The following is a 10051-nucleotide window of genomic DNA, read 5'->3' as shown; positions in this document are numbered from 1 at the left end:
AGAGGAGTTGGGGAAGGTTTAAACTAGCTTGGCAGGAGTGTGGGATTTATAGATTAGGGTAGAAGGTCAAAGCACAATGATATGTGTTCCGAGTTGGTGAGGAAGGACAGGCAAGGGACAAAACATAAAGGTTGACAGTTAGAGGGATTGAAATGTGACTTTTTCACTGCTATGAGTATTAGGAGGAAAAAGGAGATGAACCTAGAGTATAGATCAGTATGTGGATATACAAAGTTGTAGCTGTTACTGAAACTTGGCTGGAGGAAGGGTAAGATTGGCTGATGCAGGTATCAGGGTTTGGGTGTTTTAAAAAGAATAGGATGGGAGGTAGAAAATGGGGGAGTAGCATTACAGATCAGGAGTAGTATGGCTATAGAAAGGGAGGACACTGCAGATGGAGTGGGAGGAAGGCTGGGAATAATCTATAAGCTTCAAAATAGTCCTCAGGACACTGAGGAGATGATGAGCAGGCTGATTTTAGAATGGTGCAGGAAATGGAGGGTTGAGGTTATGGGTGATTTCAACTTCCCTAATATTGACTGACACCTACTGACTACAAGAGGGTTAGATGGGGCTGAATTTGTCAGGTGTGTTCAAGAAGGATTCCTATCACAGTATGTGGACTGGCTGACAAGAGGAGAGGCCTTATTGGATCTGGTTCAGGGCAATGAACCTGGTCAGGTGGAAGACCTCTTGGTGGACAAGCATTTTGGTGAAGGTGACCACAATTCCCTTAGCTTCAAAATAGCTTTGGAAAAGGATAAAAATAGTCACACTGGAAGTGATTAATTGGGGATGGGCTAATTACAAAGGGACAACTTGTAAGGATCTGTTCTGGGACCACTGCTCTGTGATTATTAATAATGACCTGGATGAAGAAGTGAAAGGATGGGTTAATAAATTTGTGGATTACAAGAAGGCTGGAGGGATTATGAATGGAGCTGAAGGTTGTTTGAATATTTTATTTCCGATCAACGCATGTATAATCAACAAATACCACATCACATTATTATAAAACTTAATTAAATACATGTTGACATACAAAGAGAAAGAGAAAAACTACAAAAAAAATCTAAGTCCTAAATAAACCCTCCCTCCCAACCCCTACTACCCCCACTTAAAAAAAAAATCAAGTTGCATATTGGATTGCTTCAGAAAATGCTCAAAGATCCCAAGAACATTTCACAAGAAAACATTATTTATTTTTCAGGGAAGACTTTTCCAGTCAAGAGGATTCAAAGGGGTTATTTATAATTTCAAACATAATGTTCAAGCATACAAGCTCAAATCTGTAAAACTACAGAATATTTACCTCTCAAATTATATGTTTTTTTTTATAATGGAATATAACTTTGAATCTCAGTTTGCCATACTCCTAATGTTAATGAAACATCTGATTTCCAGGTAACAGCAATACATTTCCTTGCTATCACCAAAGCTAATTTAACATTGCATAGGAGTTGTATTTGCAAAATTTCCCATCAATAATATCTCTGAGTTCAACAAAAAAAAACACTTACAAGTTGTAAAAACTGTTGTAAAATCTTACTAATACAAATTCAAAATGGTTTAACTTTTGAACAAGACCAGGTGGAATGAATAAAAGTTCCAATATCTTCACCACATCTAAAAAAAATGATCTGATATATTCAATTTCTGAGATGTAATATATAATTGATGTAAAAAATTATAATTATCTTACATTAATTATATTGGATTGTTATGAGCCTAAAGGACCCCAAAATCTAGCAGCAATAGATATTCACCACGACAAGTGGTTATTTAAGCAAAAGTTGTTTTTAATTAACTTTAAACATGAAAATAGAATCAAACTTTAACTTACCTCTATTTACTTAACTAACCCAAATTAACCCCCTCCTAAGCGCACGTGTATGATGTGTGTGTAAATTTAAGAAAAGCTCTTTGGTTCACAGTTCAATCTCACTTCTCCTTCTTCCAAGTTCTCTGGATGCAGGGAATTCTTATACAGTGCACAGGATTTAACAGAATTTAAGGTTCTTGTAGGGTTTGCAGAGAGATATTTGTTGTTCCAGGATTTCCACAACTGAGGTACCACCATTAGTCACCTCAATGTCTCGCTGATGAAACTGGCCCCACCAGGGTTCTTCAGATGATAACCTCCTTCTTTCAGGCTATTACAGAGTTTCTTTCTGTTTCACTTATTCCAAGAGAAACATCACACAGATAGCATTTCCATCCATCCACTGCTAACCAGGCCTTCATAGATCGAGAGAAAGATGGGAGTTGGACTTGGGTATTACAATTGATGAGAGATGCTGATACAACCTGTGCCGGGAAAGTATAACCAAGCTCATTAATGCAAGGTATAGGCTGGTCCAGTATAACATTTTTGCACTAGTTTTACATAACGCCACAGAAAATCAACAGATCAAAACCATAACCCTGGATCAATGCTTTAGGTGCAGTGTTGCAGCTGGAACATTTGTACCTGCAACCTGGTCATATGCCAAGGTGAGGCCATTTTGGGTGGATCTAGGCCAAGTCCTGGAAAAAGATATAGGTAAACAATTCCCCCAGGAGCCAGAGATGTTCTTGTTGGGGAATATAATGGACGTAAGGCTTACATTGAAGCTGTCCAAATTTCAATCCAATTTGTGTTAATCGCATTGGCAGTGGCCAGGAAGTCCATTGTGGTGACTTGGAAGTCCGACTCTATTCTTAGTATCAAGTGATGGAACAAGGAAATGCAAAGCTGTGTTTGCCTGGAGAAAACAACTTACAATCTGAGAAATAAATACAACATCTTTTGGAAGATTTGGCAGCCATTTATGCATTATATAGGTGCATGGAAGTGATTGTTCTACCGTTCCCTGCTACGGCTCCCTCTCTCCCGACTGGTTCCGTTCAAGGAAATTCAAGAATGAACACTGACACAGAAGCCGTCCGTTGAGCCGTGATGGTCCCTGTTTCTTTTTTTATTATTATTTGTGTTCTTATTCATTTCCTTAATGTTTGTTATTGTTATCGACATTGGAGTATGAATGAATCATTTAGTTTTATAGGTGGGGGGAGGGCTGGGCAATGACACGGGCTTGTATATATAGTGATAGAGAAAAAGAATACATGTACATATATATGAGATTGTGAACTGCCATCATTGGCGGGTCACGGTATATGACTGAACAGGCCTGTGTGAAAAATTATAAATAAAATATTTTTAAAAAGGATTTGGAAGCTATGGAGAGGGTGCAGAGGAGATTTACTAGGATGTTGCCTGGATTGGGAAACGTCTAATTAGGCAAGGTTAGCAGAGCTGGGACTTTTTTCTCTTTGGAGCATTGAAGGATGAGAGGAGACTTGATAGAAATCTACAAGATTGAGAGGCATAGATGGGGTGGACAGACAGCACCTGTTTCCCAAGGCAGGATCAGAAAACACCAGAAAACATACATACAAAGTTAAGGGGGGGAAGTTTAGGGGAATTTTTTTTTTTTTACAGAGCATTGTAAGTGCCTGGAATACCTTGCCCGCGTCTTGGGTTTACTCCTCAGTGACATTTTCTCTACAATTTCCTGAAAGCTAGCAAATCCAGTAAAGACCTATTTCCGGTGCACATCAAGTTTCCATTTGCTTTAGCATTGTGTTTGGAAACAAATGGCCCACCACAAAATGGCTTTTACCCCGACTAAATTAATTATTATTTTGATATTCCTTCAAATGCACTCATTTGCACCATTTAAAAAAAAGGCTTTTCATTTTAAAATTGTTGTCGACATGTATAGGAAGCTTTTAAATATTCCCTTTTTTAAACTTCAAAATATGAAGGTTATATATTGATGAAACTAGCTAATGATATTTTAATGTAATTTTCATTATTTAAAATGGGTTACTTACAGGAAAAGGCCAGATAATGCAATTTAAAATATTATATTTTAATGAAAAAATTGTTTTTATTTATATTAAAAAGCATCTCCATGCGGTTACCACTCTTCAACATAACAAGGAGTTGCATTTAATACATATTTTCTTTCTTTTAAAATATTTTTATTGATTTTAACAGATAACAAACCTTTATACATGACATTTTTTTTGAAAATAATGTATTTTTTATGTTCTAAAATGTAATCAAATTGAATTGAGATATAACAGATTTCTAGCATTTTTAAATGGAAACCTGAGCATTTTTTTTAATGCTTCTGCAATTTCCAAATGAACTTGTGTGCACCACTTTGCACCTGACCTCTTTTCTCAGCAGAACTGGAGGAGAGGTAAACAAGAAGTCTGCAGATGCTGGATAACTAGAGCAGTACACAAACGTGTTGGAGAAACTCAGCAGGTCGCAGAGCATCTCTTGAAAGCAACAGGGAGTCAACGTTTTGGGCCTCAGCTCTTCAACAGGTTTATCCCAGTCACATAGCAATACACAAACACGCTGGAGAAACTCGGCAGCTCACACAACATCCTTAGTTTTGGGCCTCAGCCCTTCACCTACACTTCAACAAATGTATCCAATCACTGATCCTATCATGGACAAGCCTTTTTTTTAAATCATGAACTAAAAGAGAACATCTTCCTGCCTCCCGAGAATGACCTTCTGCCACTAATTGTCATCTTCAGATTGGTAGTTGCATGATTCAAACGTCACAACCCTATTTAATGTAGGCAGGCTTGGTAAATATGTCCTTTTCCATTCCTGACAAATACAAGCAATTCAAAACAGATGAAGAGTTAAAGTCAAAGCAGCTGAACTGATCCAGAATAGGAAATTCATCAGTTTTCCTAGAACATCCCATTGTTGAAGCTAATTTCCTTGTGAGGAATTCATGTTCCCATGTTCATTCTCTCTGTCAGAAATGGATTCCAGATTGCACACGGCTATTTTACTCACTCAATGCACTACATAGTGCACCACGTGAGACAATACTGCATTTCTGGTGTTAAGCACCCAGGAAGGTGAAATTGGATCCAGTTTCAAATCTGAGTAGAAAATGAGAGAACATTTTGCCCAGTATCCCTGTCCAACAGCATTAGAAATGTTTATGGTTGTTATTGTCATTCAAGTGTGGCAGAGACATCAGTATCAGTTGAAGGATTACACAATGCCCCATTAAATATGATACTGGGGGATTAAAGCCTGGCTGTGATCGATTTAGGACGTTTTCTAGCTTCAGTGGCCATAGGCATAGTCAGGCCAATTGGTTGCACAACAAAATGGATGGAGTAGACTAGCAATCTCTTTATAGATACAAGGGAACATTCCATTTGTTAACTAGAAATCAGTACTCAGAAATAGATGAGACCAGAAAGAGTAGGAAAATGCTGTTCTGTTCTGTTGACAATAAATCAGTCAGCTCCCTTTGTTAAAAGATAACATGGAGGTATTTCAATAAGAGCATTAAAATCTGGATTAAGAAAAACAATGTTTGGAGAATTATATTCATCATGTAACTAACTAACACAGTATGGAATTTGTGGTTGGAATAAGCCCAAGTATATTCCACACCTGCAGTGGTAGACCAGAAGAGATGATAGCTTCTTTGCTCTTGAAACTGAGCTTTGGATGTGGAAAGGAGCTGATCAGTAAAGACAAAGTGGCAGAAGGTTGTTTTAGAAGTTGGAAATATTGTCAAGAAACACTTCAAGAAAGTAAACTCAAAAAAATAGTCTATCACAGATTGTGTGATTCTGATCTGGAATTTGCTGCCTGCAAGAGTGTTGCAAACAACCTCTCAGGGCTTCCAAAAAAGGGAGTGAATTTGTGGTAGTCTTGGGAGAGAGCTGAATTGATTGCCTTGAGAAGGACTAATAGTCTGATCAATGTTTGGATTATCTTCCTCCTGTGCCCTTTAAATTCTGTAACTGACGTGGTCGAATCCGCAAGAAAGCAGATATCCTGAGCAAGGAATATATACTTCAGAACAAGTGTATTCTTTTCATCGCTGTCATTTGCCTGAAGTTTAAATTTGCTTCTCCATCAAGCATTGAATGGTTAAGATGCTAATGAATTACTACTTGATTCATTCCAAGTGAGCTCCTGCCCTAAGCTAACTTCCACTTTAGTTCTATAAGTTTTGAATCGAGGATAGCTTTGGAAAGCTAGAACTCCATGTGATGCAATCAGCACTATTTGAACTCGACTTCACAGAAATTGTGTGCTGTGTGCCTAATAAAGTAGTAAAATCTGGCGAAGGACAAAAGCAGCAGATGCTGGAATCTGGAGCAGACAAAGAATTGCTGGAGGTACTCAGAAGGTAAGTCAATTTTATTGTTATCTCATTGTATGAGTACAAACCAACAAAACAGCGTTCTTTGATCCTCAGTGCAAAACATGCAGATATACAACCAGACATAACACACATACAGACAAATAATAAATATGCAGGACAAGTATTTTGTCGATAAAAATAAAGAAATAAAAATTGTTTTGTACAAATAAGAGTCTCAGATGGTTAGTGTGAGCAGTTCTTTTGGTCATTCAGCATTCTCTCTGCTCGTGGGAAGAAGCTGTTCCTCAGCCTGGTGGTGCTGGCTCTGATACTCCTTTATCTTTTTCCCCGACAGGAGCAGATGAAAAATACTGTGTGCAGGATGAGAGGGGTCCTCAATGATTTTGTGTGCCCTCTTCAGACCATGACTCCAGTAGATGATGTTGATGGCGAGGGTTGGGGGGGGGGGGAGAGACTCCAGTGATCCTCTCTGTCACTCTTGTGTTCTTGTGGATTGACCTCCGATCTATTTGTCTGCAGCTCTTGATAGAGCTCCTATAGAAGGTTGACATAATAGTGGCCGGTAGCCTTACCCACTTCAGTCTTCTCAGGGGATGCAGTCATCCTACATAGTCTCTCCTCACAGAACCACATGGTCACCCTGAATATCAGGCTTGTGAATTTGTGGTGTTCTGCCTCCAAGGCAAGTGGAGCTCTACCTATTTGTATAAAAACAAAGTCGCACCCTGGTGTGTTCTCATCAAAGCCCTGAGCCAGTCTTGTAAGATCTCCTCACCTTCGTATTCCTAATGCTTTCCATTAAAGATCAAAATTGCTGGGGGGCGAGGCAAGATGGCGTAAGGATCAGACGTGCCTTCCAGTCCTCTCCTGACTCTATCTTATTGTTTTGTCTAGAAATGCCTGTTAAAATTCTTAAAAAGTTTAGATAATTTCAGTGCTGTTAATTTAACTTATGATGGTACAATTGGTGGAAAAGAGCAAAAAAAAACGACAACAGATCATCAAAAAACTACATTTTCCAAAAGTTCAAGTTTTGAAGCCTACCTACAGGAAAGACACCGGAACTCAGCGTGAAATGGATCCCAGGAGAGAGGTACAGTGTTCAGATGTAGAGCTCTATGTTACATCGGAAGAGCCCCCTAAAGAGGGCACCAAACAGCCTTTAGAACAAAGAGTTACTCAAAGGGATTTATCAACTGTAGAGGTGGCGCTGCAAACTGCATCTTTTGAAATAGAAGAACCGATACAACTTGATGTACTGGGAGAACTTAATACATTATGGACTGAGGAAAACCCCGGCCAGCATCCTCCAGTCATTGCTGGAGAGGCTGTGGCTGGGGTTTCCACACGCAGTCATACTATAAGGAAGGCAACCAGAATGAAGGAAGGAACAGAAGATCCTTTGGTTATGCAGAAGAAGCAGGAATCTGTTGAGGCAAAATCTCTTCCAATTGAAAAGATTTTTGTGAATCTTGAATCTAAATTATTTTATACAATGCAGGGATTATCCAAGATTATGACTGAACTTGGTACTAGGTTTAATACTCTGGTGAAAATACATTCTCAACAGATGGCTGAGTTTGGAGCTTTTAAGCTTGAAGTGAGAGATAAATTTAATTCGTGTGAAGAAGATATAGATGAAATACGGGATCAAGTTTTTGATGTGACCAAAATGGTCGAAGACTTACAAACTCAAAATAAAAATTTGGTGCAAAAGATTGATTATTTGGAAAACCAATCCAGACGGAACAATATAAAGATTATTGGTTTGCCGGAAGGTATGGAGGGACCAGACCCAAGAAAATGTTTTACTGAATGGATTCCGCAGGTGCTGGGTCAAGAACATTTCCCAGAAGGTATAATACTGGAACGTGCTCACAGAGCCTTGCGTAGAAGATCTATTTCAGGTTAAAGTCCAAGACCTGTTTTGGTTTGTTGCTTGAATTATTACGACAGAGAAATAAGTTTACGAGTGGCTATTAGAAATGCACAACAGAGAAAATCACCCTTGATGATTCAAAATAATCGAGTTTTCTTCTATGCGGATTTGAGTCAAGATGTTATGTTCCAATGACGGGAATTCTATCCTGCTAAAGAGTTGTTGTGGAAGAAAGGTTACAAGGCAACCTTTAGATATCCAGCTGTTTTGAAGGTTTTCCAAGATGGTTGCCAACCAAAGTCCTTTGATTCTCCAAAGGAAGCTATAGCATTTGCTCAAGAGCTGTCAATTACTCAGTTTCAACAGAGACATAGTCCGCCGCGATCTCTAAGGAGAGAAGAGATGGAAGAAAAGAGCTGTGCTCCAAGAAGGAATGGTTGTAATGGTGACTCGGCAGTTGGAGCTGATTAAAAGAAGAGTTGTCCTTTTTTCTTCTAATGTTTTTTTTATATAGTTTAAGATGAAGTGAGAGTTGGGGGAGAGAACTGGATAGGCACTATTTCCTGAAAGTCATCTGCTACGTGTGAGTTATCTCACACCCATTTTTTTTTTGGGAGTTACTGCATTGCGCGGTTTAGACGGGAGGGGGTATTTTTAACCTCCTACCTGTTTTTTTTCTTTTTTTTTGTATTATTAGATTAAAGAGTGAAGGGGTTTTTTTGTTTAAATATTTTAAAAAAGCATAAGTAAGTATTTGATTGTTTAAAAAACTAAAAATTGATGTGGTTTTTTTTGTAAAGTTTATTCAGTAGATAAGGAATATTTGCAATTTAAATGTGAATGGGATGGATAAGTTTTTTTTATATTTTTTCTTTAACTTTAAGGTGAAAGGAGTGGTAATTCTGGTGTATATTATTTTGCTATTTTAGTTATAGAACGAAGGGAATTATGGTGAAAGTTATAAATTGAATTGTACAATTCTTCATGAGGCTTGAATTTTGTTTGTGGTTTATGCTCCATTTGTTGAAGATATAGATTTCGTTGTAGATGTGTTTTTATTATTTGGATATCTGAATTTTAACGTAATGATTGGGGATATTTAAATGTGGTATTGGAGCTTTTATTGGATAACTATTCAAGAGTAAAAGGGAAAAATGGTGGAAGAGTACTAAAATTGAATTGTACAATGCTTAATGAGGTTTGAATTTTTTTAAGATGGTGGTTTATGTGACTAATATGATGATAGATGTGAAGTTAGTTGATATTTGGTGAAGGTTTATCTCTATAGAGAAAGTTTTTTTTCATCTTTTATTTCCATGCTACAATTTTTTTTTTAAGAATTGATTATTGTTTAAGAATTTTTGATAGATAATGTTACTAACTTTACTAATTTTTTATATTAAGTTTGAGTTAAATATATGTTTCATCTTAACTCCGTTTGTTAAATATATGCATTTAAGTTTGATTTAAATGTTTTTTTAAGTCTGATATCTTAGTATTAATTACTTTTCTTCTTGTTAGTATTTTAATCGGTTATGTTTTTGTTTTTTTTTGTAAGTGAGTTTTTCTTTTTCTCACATATTATTAACTTTATTAATTCTTCACTCTTTATTTTTGGGGGGAACGGGGGGGTTGGACTAATTTGAGTTGGGTTATTAATGTGTAATAATTATTGGGGAGGGTATAATTTATTTAGATTACTGATACTGTATTGTAATTTTATTATTTTATTCTTAATTTTTTTAATGTAATCCTATATGTTATTCATGTTATAAAATCTTAAATAACGTTTTAAAAGGAAAGATCAAAATTGCTGCTCACCTTCCAAATTGTTACAATTTCACACTAGTTTTCTGCATTTTATGTAAAACTGCATCAGACTCTTGAGATTGAATAGTTTATTGAATTATTTTATTGTCACATGTACTGACATGTGTGTGCTTTGATTTGGGTGTTATCCAGG

Source organism: Narcine bancroftii, chromosome 2, assembly GCF_036971445.1.
Source record: "Narcine bancroftii isolate sNarBan1 chromosome 2, sNarBan1.hap1, whole genome shotgun sequence".
Lineage (NCBI taxonomy): Eukaryota > Metazoa > Chordata > Chondrichthyes > Torpediniformes > Narcinidae > Narcine > Narcine bancroftii.
Note: the sequence above shows the minus strand (reverse complement) of the source record.